An 18,431-nucleotide genomic window follows, 5' to 3' on the forward strand; every position below is an offset into this window, starting at 1 on the left:
TAGCACTGTCTGTATACAGTCGCGGTAACATCTTTCGGCATATGAACAGGACTTGTGGCGCAATGGATAACGCGTCTGACTACGGATCAGAAGATTCCAGGTTCGAATCCTCGCAAGTCATCACTTTATTCCACGTTTACTTATTATCCTTACCCTTAGTTAGAGAATTCTTTTTTTTTTTTTCAGTGATTTTGTTTTGTGCATATGAGAATTTCTCATTCTCCGAGTTCACAAAGTAAGCGTTGATGGTACCTATTTACTATGCCTCCCCACGGGACAGAGTTAGACACCAGGGTCGTTTTTTAACGTGGAGAAAAGGTACAAAAATAAAAATTGTCTCAGTCGTGAAGGATTTCTCCTCCACCGAAAGAGAACAAGAAATAGAAGTGCAGCATCTGAAGAACAGATACTACACTTTGATCTTGTCCCGAATTGACTCGGCATTGTATGTGCCGACGCGGCACAGTTGCTAGTAAATACTAAGTACTAATGTACAGAATTACATAGAGGAAAAAATCGATTTCATTTTGGGTTCCCAATTAGAAAAGAATTATTTCATTCACCTTCTGGTTTTCTCAAAATTGGTTCAATGATTTGTCAGAATTTTTTATAAAATTATATGATAAAAAAAAAAAAATGTATACATAGTAAAGTGGTCGCCCATAGTCGAGGGCGATCCTAAGGTTCCCTTTTCATATGGTACTATACCAAGATGTAGGGGAGGGCACCACACCATTTTTAGGATTAATTCATTTACTCTTGACCCTCACCTTATAATGCCGAGAGTTAAGCAGGAGTACCAAGTATGTCTTTGGTGTGCCTCGATCGAGGATTGAACCCTAGTCTCTCAATCCATTAGTAAACACTGTTACCATTATAGTAAATGGACAAGTCAAAGTAATATATAAGTAAGTATATACAATAATAATATATAACTAGCGGGACCTGTGGAAATTCCCCAAGGGACTCATTCATACGTAATATGTTGATGTTGGCATTCTGTAGATGTTCAGCGTAAATGGAGACGCCCTGATATTATTGTAGCTCTTTTCTTAAAACTGTAAATGTATTTATGTAAGCTAGCAGGGACCCCCAGCACAGCCCAGTCATAAAGTACACTTAAATATGATATTTTAATTCTTGCAGATTTCGTATATATTATTATAGAGTTAATGTTCTATCGATTTTTATATATTATAAAGTTGCGATTTCAAAAATAAAAAATATGTCCATATGACTTGGGTGCATCAGCTTAAATCGAAACCGAAACCAAAACTTATGAAAAAAATATATGTACATATATTAGTGATGGGACGATTCCAAAATTTTTCCCGATTCTGATACAATTACCGATTCCTTACTAAATTTCTGATCCCGATCCTTTCAAAATCTCTAAATATTTACTATAAAATGGTTATTTTTATCTGATTACCATAAAAAACACATGTGCAGTGTGCAAATATTTTGTTCAAACGTAAAAACAAACTTGTGGGGGTGATCTATGGATTTTAGTTTGACTAGTTGTTTAAAAATCAATAAATATTTAGTATTTTATTATTAGTACCAGCTGTAGAAGATTTTGTTTAAAACAAAATCAAATAAAAAGAAAGAGATAATTAAAGGAATCGTTTTGGAATCGGAAAATAAATACAAATTTTTCCGATTCCCGATTCCGATTAATCGTCCCAACACTAAGATTTTATATTTATATATATATATATATATATATATATATATATATATATATATATATATACGGCACAATCACGTTGACACACCGGTTCCCGCTAGACCTCTGAAGTTAAGCAACGTTGAGCCTGGCTAGTGCCAGATGGATGAACATGTGGGAAGGCTAGGTGCTGTATGTACCTCCTGGGAAGGTTGGGCAAGGGGCCAGCATCCTCACCCTGTAAAAAGAACTCCTCGCTACAAAAACATCTACAAAAAAGTTGTAGATGGCCTATTCTCCTCCAGGGGATCAAGGGCTATGGAATGGAATATATATATAAATTGACTTTCTTTAGTCATAATCGAAGTCAAAACTTATGAATAATTCGTGATAAAATTATTCATAAAAAAAATGGATTACTGGAGTACCATCAACAATAATCGAAACGGAAACCAAAACTTATGGAGAATTTTTGATAGATGGCCTATTCTCCTCCAGGGGATCAAGGGCTATGGAATGGAATATATATATAAATTGACTTTCTTTAGTCATAATCGAAGTCAAAACTTATGAATAATTCGTGATAAAATTATTCATAAAAAAAATGGATTACTGGAGTACCATCAACAATAATCGAAACGGAAACCAAAACTTATGGAGAATTTTTGATAAAATTATTTCTTACAAGAAATGGAAATAACAATTTTAAGCAACTAAACTCAAGACCTACACACTTTAAATACGTAAACATCAATAAAATCCAAACAACATGGCTGTCTTTTAGCGGCTTCATATAGAAACGAAAAAGTCTTGACTTTGTTGATCGAAAAAGAGAAACGCTGCGATTTTAAACAGGAACACGTCAGCTTAATTTGTTAAACTCAAATTTTTAAACGGAAATTTCTTTTCTACATTTTTCTTTTTTTTACATAGGCGTCACCACTTATCAAGGACGAGAGGCCACTCAAGGATTAGGGTTAAAGAGTGTACAGTAGTCAAAAGGATAATATAGTAATCGATAGTAATGGAGGTTCGGTAAATTTGTTAACTTAAGTGTAACGGCTCATCAGAAAATTGTTCACGTTAACGTCACATTAACTACCATATCAAATTTCATGTCACTTCTGCAGTTTATAGGCTCTCACTTTTTTTTCTTTCTTTTTTTTTTTTACAAAGGAGTCACCTCTTATTAAAGCCAGGAGGCGACTCGAGGATAAGGCTAATACAATACTCATCGTTAGTAGTGGAAATTTAGCATAATTTGATTTAGAACTTGTTTACGTTAAACTTGAAGACGACCATGTTGTAGTCAGTTGGAAAGCGAGCAAATGGAACAGTTCTAAGAAAGAAACTTTGTTCATGGAATCTGTGTTTAGGTTTAGGCACAGATAGAGAGGGAAATTATTGATTGCGGCTTCAGGTAGAGGAGTGTTTTTTTTGTGAAAGTTTGGCAAGGGGAAAACATAGATTGAAGCTCAGACGAGCAGGGGCCATCAAAATAACAATAGAGCAGAGACAGGCTCGCAACATCTCTTCCGTGGGGAAGAAGTTGCAGAAAAGAGAAAAGGGCATCATCTACTAGATTTCGAAGTCGGTTTGTGTCTCTCTTAGTTTATAAACTGTCGCAATAGAAACTCAGGTCGATCATCAAATGTAGAGAAATAGGAGAAGGGTGAGGATGTAGAGAGGGGAGAGGTGCAGAGAGAGCGAGAGAGAAAGAGAGAGGGGGAAAGGAATCCATTGATTTGAAAAGACAAATTATGTCTGATTCTATAAAAGTCATTTCCATCAATACTGAAGGATTGTATCGAGAAAAAGACAAAAAAAAAAACGGTTCGATTTTTAATCAGAATAAGTACGTATAACATACAAAAAAATCTGATTTTCTTTTCTTATTGTGAAAAAGTAATTAAGAACCAAAAAAATGAGGAGTGAATTGTTTGGTTCAAGTCAGATTATCGACCAACAGAATTGATTCGACTGAAAGGCGTAGCATGAAAACACTTTATATATCCAGTAGTGACGGGACGATTCCAATATTTTTTCCTGATTCCAATACAATTACAGATTCTGATTCAGATTCTTTATAAATCTCTAAACATATTATTATAGTTGTTATTTCTTCTTACCCTGTAAAAACGCATGTAAAATGTGCAGATATTTTTTTAAAGCATAAAAATATACTTTTGAGGAATGATTTATCGATTTTAGTTTTACTGATAGTTTAAAATCAATAAATATTTACTATTTTATCATTATTAGCAGCAATGGAAGGTTTTGCTTTAAACAAAATCTAATAAAAAAAGACAATTAAAAGGATCGTTTTGGCATCGGAAAATATACCCAATTTTTCCTGATTCCGATACTGATTCCGATACCCCCAAATATTCCAATTTTTCCAATTCTCGGTTTCGATTCGGATTAATCTTCCTAACACTAATATCCAGTAGCTTGTTTACGAAAAATACTATCCTGTTTTTATTTAACTTTTAAAAAGATTCTATTGTCAAGCACTTGTGCCCCCTTGAGATAAATGCCCCTGACTAACCCAACAAGCAGCAAAATCCCACCTCTTCACTTTAGAGGTCCCTAAATGCCAGAAAGCCTTTTACTTTAATAGTTTGTTCCATCAAAATGCTAGACGTTGGCATTCCCTTTCAGTCTCTTACTTCCCTAATTGGCCTGACATGCAGAAAATTAAATGTAATGTAAACAGACATCTCACTGCTTAACTCGCTACATACTACCCCTGTAGATATGATTCAAAACAGAATCACTTTAAGTCCAAGTGGCAACATGTCTTGTTTGCAGGTGAATAAGAATAAAAATAAAATTTAAAAAAAAATAAAATAATAAAAAATAATAAAATAAAATAATAAAATTAATAAAAAATAAGAATAAAAATAAAAAATAAGAATAAAATAAAAAATAATAAAAATAATAAAAAATAAAAAATAAGAATAAAAAATAATAAAATAATAATAATAATAAAAAATAATAAAATAATAATAAAAATAAAAAATAATAAAAAATAAAATAATAATAAAAATAAAAAATAATAAAAAATAAAACTTTAAAAAAAATAAGACGTGATTTATTCCGATTATTGTTATCTTGTTTTATATATTCGCAACGTTTCAGCCGCTGTAACCTCCATTTGAGCATAAATTATCACCTCTATCACACCCATAAAAAATAAAAACTTCTGATTGCCAAAGAAAAAAGGTAATGCAACGATAACCGAAAAAATAACTTGTGTCATTAAATGTAATGTCAATAATTCCAAGTACGAGGTACCTTCGACAAGTTTCCAGACTTTTGTCGTACAAGCATTTAAAATTGAAATACGACACACCGATTCTTGCCAGATCACTAAAGTTAAGCAACGTTGAGCCTGATCAGTACCAGATGGGTGACCATTTGAGAAGGCTAGGTGCTGTATGTACCTTCTGGGAAGGTTGGGTGTGGAGCCAGCACCCTCACCTCGAAATAAAGAACTCCTCGCTACAAAAACATCTACAAAAGTTATGGACAGCCTATGCCCCTCCAAGGGCTCCAGGTTATGGATGGACGGGATGGATTTAAAATTGACATAGACTCTTTTAAATTTAGTACGACATCGTATGAGATGACTGACCAATTTTATGATTTCAAGTTCAAATGAACAGTTCCAGCAGGAATTGGAATACACCCTACTAAAGCCTGATTGTCACAGTTGGTGAATTTCAAAAATGTAATCGTGACGTGAGGACACTTTAGAAGAATTGATATGCAATAAAAATCTTTTTTAAACTTGGAAAAAATACAATACTTTAGAATGCTCCAGACTGCTTTTGGACTATCTTGCATGAATTGAGTATCAGTTTTTGAGTGGCATAAGAGATTCAAGGAAGGCAGGGAGTCTGTGAGGGATGATGAGAAGTGTGGAAGGAGTACAGAAATCAAAACACCAAAGTTGATTGGCCAAATAAAGAATTTCATGGATAAAGACCGTCATGTATCTATATAGACAATAAGAAGTGTCACAAATATCCGGACGAATGTATTCCAGCTTGCCGGTCATTGAACCACTATGTAAAATCAGAGTTATTATCATGGCAAAGAATCTTTAATAAGATTTCTGAAACGAGTAAAGTTTGGAATTTCCAATAATTTTTCTTATTTTATATATAAAACTTGTTTCGAAAGAAAAACTCAATTTTCCAGGTTTCTGATTTTCAAGATGAAAAGATTATGAAAGACACATTCGGCTGATTATTTCACACAAATCACAAGATACAATAATTGTCACTTATTTCGAAATCGAAGCAGAAAACAGAAACACAAAAATAAAATTATATAAGCGTTTTTTTTTGTTTTTTGTTTTTTTTTTTTTTTTTTTGGGGGGGGGGGTAAAGTCAAAATTGAAATTGATAAATTAAAGAGGAAAATATATAACTGTATGTATGTATGTATGTATGTATGCACATATATAATATATCTGTGTGTATATTTAACTTTGTTTTTGCACATATGTGCAAATGCATGCCGTATATATATATATATATATATATATATATATATATATATATATATATATATATATATATATATATATATATATATATATGAATCATAACAGTGGGCACACACTTATAGGCCACTCCCGTTGTTAATGCTGCCACTAGCATCTAAATTTTTCCCTTTCAATTTTTCACGGCGCTTATCATAGATTACACGCTCAACTTTCACATTCCAAAAATACCTTAGAAAAAATTGTATACACCTTGCCAACAGAAAAGGGAAACACTTAACGGCTAGGGGCAGCATTAACACCTGACATGGCAAAAAAGTGTGTGTTCCATTTATTAGAACGTCATCATTACAAATTGATCCCCGACTATTACAGTCATTAAAAGTACTACCTTAAATTTCTTTTTTTAATCTGAAAATTAGGCCTGTACATCAATTAATAAATATTCATTATATTAAGTTTGGACGTTTGTTTTACATTCTGGCATGTGTTGGACGTCTTTAAGAAATTCAGTTCCAAACTAACCTATCTCTGGCCAGGAGTTTATCTCTCTCTCTCTCTCTCTCTCTCTCTCTCTCTCTCTCTCTCTCTCTCTCTCTCTCTCTCTCTCTCTCCTGTTCATTTTTATCCCTTCTGACGTTTCCCTTGGCTTTCTCCCATGAACTAGACATGCTATCTTAACTTTTCTACATCTACCGACTCAAGAACTCCCATCCATTCTTTCAACGTGACCATACCATCATAGACTCCTGGTCATTTGACAAATAAATATTACCAGTTTTGGGACAAGTATTCTTCTAGTGGACACACACACACAAACACACACACACACAAACACACACACACACACACACAAACACACACACAAACATACACACACACAAACACACACACACAAGTAACTTGAACAGATAAAAACGCTGTTGAAGAAAGCATTGATTAACGTGCTGAAGTAAAAGAAACCGTTTCCCCATGAAAATAATGATCAACCAAGATAAAAAGTCAATAATACAAATAAAAATGGACACTTGTTTCTGAGACACATCTAAAACCAAGCGAATTACCAACTTTAGATAAAAAAAAAAAAGAGAGGCAGCCAATAGGAACGAAAATAACCAAAATGAAAATAGAATCTTTATCAGCTTTCGAATTACCGAAGAAGAAAAAGTCATGCGAGAGAAATGAAGTTTCTGTTAAAGTCATTAAAGTCTACGGCTGTCTGGCTTTGCACAATCTTCAACAGGAAAACACTGTTAAAAAGATGAAGGAACGAAGTGTTTCTACAACTAAAAGAATATATTAGTTTGTTCAGAAAATCCTGGATGATTTTTTTTGATAGGTTTAAAAAAAAAAAAAAAGAAAAAAAAAAAAAAAGACAAAAAAAAAGAAATTGCTGTTTCTGCAACGTTTTAAACAAAATTGTTCATTAATAATGTATGTGTTTTAAGTTTCAATAATTTGTTTGAGAATTAAATTTTAAAGCAAACAAAGAAGAAAAACGGGTGCTAGTGCAGAGAGTGATCCGCGCTATTTTTTTAAATCGTATTTCCAAGTTTAATTAAAGTTTTATGGTTTTTTTTATTCAATTGTAAAGTTGAAGTATAGAATAGGTACAAAACACCCTCCCCTCCCCATGTTAAGAATGGCTTTTTAAATAATAACGTTATTATTTACATCCAGATCACTCTCTGCACTAGTACAGAAAAACGAATTTACCTTTTCATACGAGTTCAAATCTGGGTGAAATATTTCCCAAACAATGTAAACACAGGATGGACAGTAATTTCGTAAAGGTCAGGAAGTGTCAGATCGATTAAAATCTATCTTGAAAATAATGTTTAAAGGAAAATAACTCTTGTTCCCTAAAATTATCTCCCTTTTTAAAAAAAAGGATTAATCCGCTTAGAATTACCTACTCTTGGATTGGCAAGATAACAAACAGGGAAAAATAAAAAATTTGAAGACGTTACCAAAATTAGCCTACCTACAGAAATTACATTCTTCTTATAGAAATTCCTCCAATTGTAAAATTGTTAAGAAATCATTTTCATCCAATTATTTCTTCATATTTGTGTTTTATCACTTCAAAACAACTTCACAACAGAGAGCGTGTAAATGCTTAATCACTTTTTATAGGTTACTAGCCTGGGTGCCCGGCATTGCCCGGGTGTTTTAAGGTGTGTGTTGAGCAAAAAAAAAAAAAAAAAAGAAAAAAGAAAATGGTAGTAGGTAGGCAGGCTCGAACTTGTACCGCAAAGGAGGAAAAGAACGTAAAAAAACCCTGACATTTTTGCCATTGCGTCCATCACCAAACCGAAAGTGGCAGAGGTTTAAATTAAGGCAAGTCAATCGAAAAAACGGGGATGACTTTCGAAAATATTGGCGAAAAAAACGATCCCTTCTTGTAGAAAAGTGCCCAGTTGAGGGTGAAGAATTAATTTTTTTTAGTCAATTTTTCAATATTTGTCTTTCGAAGGGTCGAGCTTCAAAATGATACTGATCTCATGAAAATCCGTCGCCTCTGTCGAAAGTTTTAGGCAGACAAACATACATACATTTAAACGGACAGGTGAGATTTATATTATAGACTAGCAAGGGGTACCCGGCGTTGCTCGGGTGTTTGGAGGTGTGTGTGAAAACTCCGAGGGGGGGGTTAAAATAAAAAAAAATGTTTTGGTAGGTAAGTATGAGGATCGAACCCAAACCGTTGAGGCAAAGTTGTAAATTAAAGTGTGAAAAAAAAAAGAGTGCGACGGTTTTAACCATTGGGCCACCGCGAGATGCTAACGGAAACACGTTTGAATTTATTTAATTACTTGGATTTGGCAGGTGCCCGTTTTAATGAGTTAATGAGGTCAAGTTTGACTGCGGGATAGTATTTCATTTACTGCGGGAACACTTTTTTTAAATTTTTATTTTCCCAAGATGTTATAGGAAAAAGACTAACCCACATGCGGCGAGCAACAAATGTTGAATATTTATCTTCCCGAAGTCGAGCAAATTAAATATACAGGCGAGCTTCGTTGTTAACTGTGAGATATTACGATTTATATGTGATATAAAAAGTTTTAAAAAGTTGTGAAACGACCTACCGCTTCTCTGAAAAAAGCCTTTTGTAGACACACAGAAAAAGCGAACACACATACATACATTTTCGCTTTTATATTTATAGATAGATTAATGTCCCTCCTAATATAAGACGTTTTTTGCAGTAAGTGTTTTATGTCTATAGATAGACTTTTCCAGTAGGTGAGTGGCTGATTCACCATAAATTATTATATATATATATATATATATATATATATATATATATATATATATATATATATATATATATATATTGCAGCAAAATGAGAAAAGGGAGAGTCAGTTGGGTGTCTGTGGTTCTCAGGGAAAGGTGGTCCTTTGAGCTCTAATCTGACTTGTTTTGTTCAGTTGAACTTACAGCTTCATTCGGTCGAGCTCAGAGTTCTGAATGCAAGCTTGTCGTTTAATGGATAAATATCATTGCAGCCTTAAAAAATTAAACTTGTTTTAAACTGACGTTGTAGTCTTGTTCCAGTGGTCCTTTGAGCTCTAAGCTGATTGTTTATGTTTGGTTGGCTTTGATGCAGTCTGATTCAGAGTTCAGAATGCAAATCTGTCATTTGGTGACCATGAAAAATCAAACTTATTTTAAACTGTAGTTGTAGTTTGATTCGGAGGGAGAATTCCTCTGTTACAGCACTAACCCAAACAACGCGATTGGCAGTGTAACTTGTGTCAGAATTGAGTATCAACTTTCGATGTAGGGAAGTGGACGATAATAACCTATGCAGTGAACGCACACTGATGCACCTTCACAAATGGAGAAGAATGCCTGAATGAAAGAATATGAAGAAAATGGTTTATTAAATTCAGAAATGGATCATTCAAGCAAAGACTTGAATATAAATAAGAAAACCATGCTGAAATAATGTGTCGGTTGGACACATTCAACCTAAAAGTCCTAAAACAGAAATAGGAAAAGTTCCAATGCATCAAAAGAGTCGTTTGTGCACTTTTAGATAGAAGAGTTCATTCTCGGATTGGCAAGTATAATTCAGCAGTGATAACTTAAAAATGGTTCATGAGAAATAATTCCTGTAGAACCATGCCATCCCTCTCAATAATCACTGACCTCTAATACTTGTGGTTTTCTTTTCATCTTTTATTCTGCTCAGGTTATCTTGGACATCGCCAGGGCCACAACCAAAAAAAAACACATGCAAACTCACAAGAGAAAACACAGATGAGCATAAATCTATTGTGCTCTGAGTGTATACGATAAAGAACTCCCAAATGTTATCTATTAATAATGTCGATTGATTGACCAGTTCATCTCCTAATCTCCTAAAACTATACTCAATCTGCTCTGAGCCTCAAACTTTTGTCAATTATCGCTAGCTGAGAAATTATTGTGAACTAACTCAAAACTTCTAAATATGTTGACTTCAGGATCGGAAATCCTATATCCGGTCTTTTGTCTTAGTTCAAGGAAAAAATTACCATTCATTTTGCCACTTTTGTGTGCCTTGGTGAATCATTTCCAACCATTTATCACCAACAATTTTTCCTGTTTGTGTACAAGTCATTCCCTAACAATTCCCAGTGGGGAGGGAGACGACCATAGTATCACAAGCCAATATTTACTGTAAGGAACCCTCCGAGTCTCTGGTTCCTATCAGAAAGTGTCTGTTTCCTATCAACTCATGTTCAGTAAATGGAACAAAAAATATAACAGAAGGCACACCTAGAGAAACTGTGTGATATATAAGACTGTGACAACAGCATATTCTTTTCATTCTTTTGACTCTCAAGTATATATCCAACACAGTAAGACACAGTCAATCAACCGAGAACCACATCAGTCTATATAAAAATATAAGATATTAACGGATATATAATCAAGAGTCAAAACAATGAAAAGAATATGCTGTTGTCACAGCCCTAGTGATATATGATGACGCGTTCAAACTCGAAAGATGAAAAGAAAAAATCGATTTGGCAATGAGACAATGTCTAATAAATTAAATTTGCTGAAAATGTCGTTAACTTAATGAACAAAAATCAAACAGAGAAAGAGAGAGGGGGTTTCAGACAGATTTAATTGGTGAGAAATTCCAATTCTGGCTCAATACTCAAATCGCCATGTAAATCACGAGTTTTAATTAGATTTCCTGGTTGCTTTTCAATTAATGTTCTTTCACACTCACCGCTGGAATAACAGAATTGAGGAATAACAGATCTGAGGAATTACAGATCTGAGGAATTACAGATTTATAGAATAACAGAGTTGAGGATCAGCTGGCAACAGATTATTGAACGAAACCTACGAGAGCAGAAAATATGATCAGTAAACAAGTGAACTAGACTGGCACAAGACTACTTGTTAACCTGCTAAGAACCACAATTGTTTTTTTTTTTTTTTTACATGGTATTTTTTAATTAAATTTAGATTATTCAGATTACTGTTCTACTCTTGAATGCTGTTCTCAACAACGTTTTCGTTGATGTAAACTTCACAGGAACCCACAGCACAATGGATAAAAGTCCTAAGTACCGTATATTTCGGCGTATAAGACGACCCTTAAAGTTAAAAAATCATCTTTAAAAACCAATATTTCATAAGATATCGGGTGTTGCAATCTCTAGCTTAGGCTAAACAAACATGGTTTCATGATTTAGCCGTCGTCATATACAACTGATATATGATGAATTTTTTAAAAATTTGCTCCAAATTTGTACCTCGTCCTATCTGATGGTCACCTTATATGGCAGAATATACGGTAATAATCGGTTCTCAGCAACCTCTTCTTGGAGGTATGAACGAAACTAAAAATATAATTATGAGTTAAAATTTCTATCTGATCATGGCTGACGTAACGAGAATAAACTATCCTCATGGATTAAATAACGGTTTTCGTACAACATTCCGTAGCTCAACATGAAGATTTCCAAGTGTGACAAACCGCACCTGTTCATCATTCACTTCAAAAGGACATGTAGATATCCTCTTTCTTTTTTTTTTTTTCTTTTTTTTTTTTTATTACATTTTCACCCCAAACATGATAGCATGCACCTGAGCAGGGGCGGTTTCATATCGTCATGAAAAACATGCAAAGGATCAATAACATCCCGGATGTAAAAAAAAAAAACATTCTTAATTTTTAAAAAAAATCTGGAGGAAAATGTCTAAAGAAGCGAAATTTGGGCATTAATGTTTCTTTTGAAATGAATGATGATTGGTTGGTCTGTTGTTTTTGTTTTACGGCATATCGACCCTTTTTAGGTCATTTAATACCGAATCCAATGATTTTGAAGAAAAAATTTGGGTTTGTATTACTGTACACATAGATTCGAAAAAGTTATCAAAAAACAAATATATAACAAATAAATGTTATCAAAGACAAGATAAGTTACTTTTCTACCAAACTGGATATATTTTTCGTGTTTTTATTCAATGTAACATGTTTATTCAGCTCGAAAAACATACAGTGTTTACCGATGTATTGGAAAATTCAAGATGGCGTCTGGTTCTTTCTTTAACACGGTAAGTTTGGGAAAAGGTGTTATAAATAAAAAACCGAATAAAATACTGTTAAAAACTCGCTCAATATATGTTACCGTGACATAGGTTGACATATATTCGGCGGGTTTTTAATAGTATTTTCTATAGTTTATTATTTATAACACCTTTTCCCAAACTTACGGTGTTAAAGAGGGTGTGAGACGCCATCTTGAATTTTCGAATACATCGGTAAACACTGTATGCTTTTCGAGCTGAATAAATATGTTACATTGAATAAAAACACAAAAAATATATCCAATTTGGCAGAAAAGTAACTTATCTTGCCTTTGATAACATTTATTTGTTCTATATTTGTTTTTTGACAACTTTTTCGAATCTATGTGTACAGTAATACAAACCCAAAAATTTTTAATAGAATATATTTGTTTTTTTTGGGTTTTTTTTTTTTTTGGTTTTTTTCAAGTCAGTTTCTATTCAACCTATAGTTGAGACCCTAACAGGAACTATGACCCCCAGTCAGAGTGGACCTGGGAGCAATAGCAATTAAAGGGTGTCTCCACACTCCCCGAAGCCCGCAAGCTGGGGCCTCATCATCAGATATAGTTTAAGGTCATATTCAGGACCCAATGAATGATGAACAATTTTTTTTAATGAAAATCACTCCAGACAAGGCATGAAGCCACTTCATATAAGGAACTAAAATAAAAAAAAAAATTACTTCAGGGTGAAAAACTAATCAATAATAGCTCTTAAATGAATAGATTATAACTCAAACCCAGAAAACAGCAATTCTTTCCTCTTTTGTCAAAAAACGTCGCCCATGGAATGTGAAAACTGTCGTCAGTCTCTGTTTATGTCTATCCCATTTATATATAAAAAATTTAAAAATTAGAATTATATCATATTTTGATTCATTATCAATTTCGGGGCAAAATAAAAAAAAAATTGCAAATGTTCCTGGAAGAATTCAAAACATACTTGAACAAATTCAAGTAGCTGCACAAAAATCCATGTTCAAAGTTTGTCGCCAAATGAAAACTATACAATATCAAAACAACAGTTTGTGTTAAAGCCTTCACAAATGGTTTTCGTACTTTTCTGAAAGCTAAGCAAATGTGTGTAAGTTTCCTTTTTTTCCAAAAGTTAACACTAAATCACAGTACAATATAATTGATCTGATTTTATTTAATTATAGCGCTATTACAAATTTTGAAATCATTGTTTAAGGTTTGGAATACTGAGATTCATTTTGATTTGGAAATTAATTCGCATTGGAATGAATATATATTTATAAAAGTGAAACTGTGTGCGTGTGTGTGTGTGTGTGTGTGTGTGTGTACATTTCCCTACCAAACTACTCTGTCAATTTTCAGTCTATAGACTCGAGATTTGACATAAGGGGTATTGAGATTTGGGAATTATAACTTACTATTTCGTTTTGTATGTCTTTTAGAGTGTGATACCATCAGCAAATATAAAGATCTTGTGCAAAATTTTATCAGGGAGGGTGTTTGTACATAGAGATAATAAAGGTCAAAGGTTTTGGGGTTTGACGTTTCGAGGTTTGCCAGCTCGTGGAACGAAATAACGGAGCTAAATCGCAATCCAGAGATTCTGCAACCTGTCATGAATAGTTTTGGAAAGAGCACAAATATGCGAAGCTGAAAATGGGCAACATTTTAAAGACATTATTTTTCATGAATAAAAATTCTTTGAATTTTGCATTTTTTTAAAAGTTTCCAGTGTCTTAGTCAGATTGTATTAAAATTACAGAAAGATATAAAAAAATAAAGAATTTATTTACATTCAAAATCCATCAATGGCTTTTTGGACACAGTGTGTATTATATATATATATATATATATATATATATACATACACACTAGCAAGCCTCCCAATGTTGTCTAGTCATAAAATACGCTTAAATATGATACTTTAATTCATACAAGTTTTATATTTATTGTTATACAACCAATTCTTTATGGATCATTATATTGTACCCAATATCTATAATATAAAGCTGAATGTGTGTGTGTGTGTGTGTGTGTGTGTGTGTGTGTGTGTGTGTGTCTGGTCACAAATAGGCTCCTATATGGTTGACTATTTTAAAAAACTGATTACATAAAATGATAGATGTATCGAGATACAGGAATGGATATGTTTGATCTGGGAGAACGGTGATTCATTAAAATTGTGGGGTCTGCGTTCGCGCCTGGTCCACAAAGTATGGAAATAAAAAATTTAAAAACTAAAAAAAAAAAAACGTTTACAAATGTTTTTGATATAGATGTACATAATAATACTTTGATAAGTATGTTTTAACTTAAATATGGATGGTATAATAAAATTGTGGGGTCTGCGTTCGCGCCTGGCCTCCATAGAATGGAAATAGGCACAAACTTTAATAAAGACTTTTTATATCTATCTGCGTAAGTATACTTTGATAATTATGTTTCAGTTTGAAGAAATATGGTCTAATAAAATTATGGGGTGTTGGTTCGTTCTGACCTCCATAGAATGGAAATATGTCACAAAGTTTAACAAGGTTTTTTAATATAGATCCACACAATATTGTGATAAGTGTTTCAGTGTGAACAGGTATGGTATAATAAATTATGGGGTTTATCTATTTTATTTTTACTTTCATCATATTTTGCTTTGGTTTTAATACCCCCAAATTCGAAGCTATCTCTTTACAACCCTTCCTTTTCATAACCTATCATATTTTCATAAATCAGAGTCCATTTTCTACAGGCTATTTTTGAACCCAGTCACCGACGGGTACTTTTGCAAGTATAAATATAAAAATAAATCGACTCTCCTGTCGATTTCAACGTAGAACGTTCTGCCACAACAACTAAGGTGTTCGGAAATCCACACAGAAAATTTGTTTATAGTGGTGAAGGCTTTGTGTAGAACCATTTACACTTTTTGGTATTACTGCTAACCTTTGTCGGTGCAGATGACTGCCAAAAGGCAGAGCATACAGCAGACCGTAAGTTTTTATGTAAGAGTTTTCATTTTCCTCAGTGCATGTCTTAACGAAGACTGAGAATGCGTCTCTCCCGGTGAACCCCATATTTATATGAGAGAGAGAGAGAGAGAGAGATCTTCACTTTGTAGATTATGACTATTCTCCTTCCTTCTGTAGAGATTGACTAGATTTAAAAAAAAACAAAAAAAAAACAAAAAAAAAAAAGAAAGAAAAGAAAAAGCCTAGGAAAAAAAAAAATTAATCAGAGAAAATCTTTTTTATATTGATTGGATAAAAACTAATTCAGTCTTTATATCCAGTCTTTATATATGTTTTTAATTCGAAGAATCCAGTTCAATATATCATGCAAGGAGTTTTCAGAGTTAAAACACATTTGTTTCGTTTTTATACATAAATTAAACACGTTCGAACAAACATTTGATTCTCTTAATCTACTTTGCATAAAAATTCGTTTTTTTTTGTTTGTTTGTTTTTTATTTAAGTTTGATAATGCCAATCAAAATAAAAGATTTTTTGAAAAGATTTCTTAATATTAAAAAAAAAAAAAACGAGAATTACACAGTTGTATCCTGCATCTGTCGTAAATTGGTGCCGTGCTTAAAAATATTTAAATTCTATGGACATCAGGTGTGAATGCAGACCCTCATATAATATCATGCCAACTTTGTTCAAACTAAAACGTGCTTATCTGCAGCAATTTGGACATATTTCCATTCTATGGACGCCTGACAATAACGCAAATCTCACGAGATGACTGCGTCATATTTGAGCAGAATGGGTCCTATACTTTATGCGCAGATCCCATATTGTTAATATACTAATATTGTAGTGTCTTGGACAAAACAGATACTGCACTTTTACCTTAAGCAAAAAGAAAAAGGTGTATTTTTTGTTCCAGTTCCACATTCGACAACAGTAACATCAAATGAATCTTTTTCCATTACATGTTTTGCATAACATGTTCAGCAATCTCATTAAAAAAAAAAGGGGGTGAAGGGTGATGATGTACATACACACATGAAATTGCTGTAGTGTATTATTCTCTGAATGGATAAAATCAGAAATATTTTTTTTTTTTTTTGATAGAAGCTACATAAGAATTTTAACATTTTGAACTTTGTGTACATATTTACATATTTACTTATCTTTATTATTTAATATTAGTCTACAGACTCGAAATTTGATAGACAGGGTACTGAGATTTGGGAAAATCGATGTGGTCCGTTTTCGGCCAGAAATTTAGCTGTTAAGGGGTCAAAGTTCAACGATTTGACCTTTGAGAACTCTACCTAATTATTTAATTAATATATTAATATAAATACATTAATATTATATATTAATATATCAATTACGTGTTAATATTATGTATAATTATATTAAAACTGAATCAATATTATATATTAATATATTAATCAATATTATATATTGCTATATTATTGATACATTAATATTATATATTGATATATTAGTGATACGTTAATATTATATATTAATATATTATTGATATTATTATATATAATATTAACGTGTCAATATATTTATGTATAAAATAGATGCATTATTAATATATTATATTAATGTATAAATAATGAACCAATATTATATATAAATATATTAGCATTATATATTGATATATTATTAATACATTAATGATATATTAATACATTAATATTGATATAATATACTACTATATTATTATTAATATTATATGTTAGTATATTATTAATAAATTGATATTGTATATTATTAGGTTGGTGCAAAAATAATATTGTTTTGGACACGAAGTTGAACGTCAAAAAACGACATTATTTTTGCACCAACCTAATAATATATTGTATTATTTGTATTCTTTAGACTACTGTTTTCAGATTGAGTTTTAGTCTCACAACGTTTCAGCTGATGTAACGTCCATTATTCTGATGATGATGATGATGATGATGATGATGATCTCAGAAATCTGTACATAATTTCAAACAAATTGCCAGAAAGATTCCAGAGTTCGACAAGATGCGCCTTTTTTTTTTTTTTACAAGGTGGTCACCACTTATCAATGCCCGGAAGCCACTCAGGGATAAGGGTTATTGTAAGTACAATACGTTAGTGTGGAGATGTAATAAAGTGTCTACTTAAGGGGGCGGTTCATTAGGAATTTGTTTACGTTGGACTTGAAGACATCCAGGTTGTAGTCAGGTGGGAAGCAGGCAGACGGAACAAAGTTCCACAGGCGTGCACTTCTAAGAAAGAAGCTTTGTTCGTGGAATCTACGTTTTGATTTAGGCATAGATAAAGAGTGGGGAAAGTTTTTGACAGTTGATTCAGCTAGACGTGTTTTTCGGGAAAGATTGGCGAGAGCGGGGGGGGGACCAGAGATTGAAATTCAGACGAGCACCTGCCATGGAAATAACGATAAAACAAAGATAGGCTTGCAACGTCTCTTCTGTGGGAGAGAGGTTGCAGGGAATGTCGGGGGTTAAATCAGGCAAAACGTTTTAAAAATGACACTCAAGATGAGAACAGTAGTCTGAACAATCCAAATAAGGAACATTCTCAATCCTCATCTCAAAAACTTAGAAACGTAATATATTTTTGATAAACAGCAAAATCAGATGATATATCCAAGTTATCTCATCCGCCTCTTCATAACTGGTCCTCATTTCACTGCGAAGACTCTTTGAAATCAGCATCAGATGAAATAAGTTTTAAA

The 18,431-nt window shown here is 32.8% G+C and overlaps 1 protein-coding gene and 1 non-coding gene across 2 annotated transcripts in view; one reads left to right on the forward strand and one right to left on the reverse strand.

The window, feature by feature from the left end:
- The window catches only part of LOC145246541 (ribitol-5-phosphate xylosyltransferase 1-like), a 565,148-nt gene that overhangs the window by 88,606 nt on the left and 458,111 nt on the right, over positions 1-18,431 (reverse strand). The window lies entirely within an intron of this gene.
- Trnar-acg (transfer RNA arginine (anticodon ACG)) lies at positions 49-123 on the forward strand. Its single transcript has one exon. It is a non-coding gene; the product is annotated as a tRNA-Arg (tRNA).

The sequence above is a fragment of the Euprymna scolopes genome, chromosome 24 (genome assembly GCF_053919585.1).
Source record: "Euprymna scolopes isolate OS-2025 chromosome 24, ASM5391958v1, whole genome shotgun sequence".
Classification (NCBI taxonomy): Eukaryota; Metazoa; Mollusca; class Cephalopoda; order Sepiida; family Sepiolidae; genus Euprymna; species Euprymna scolopes.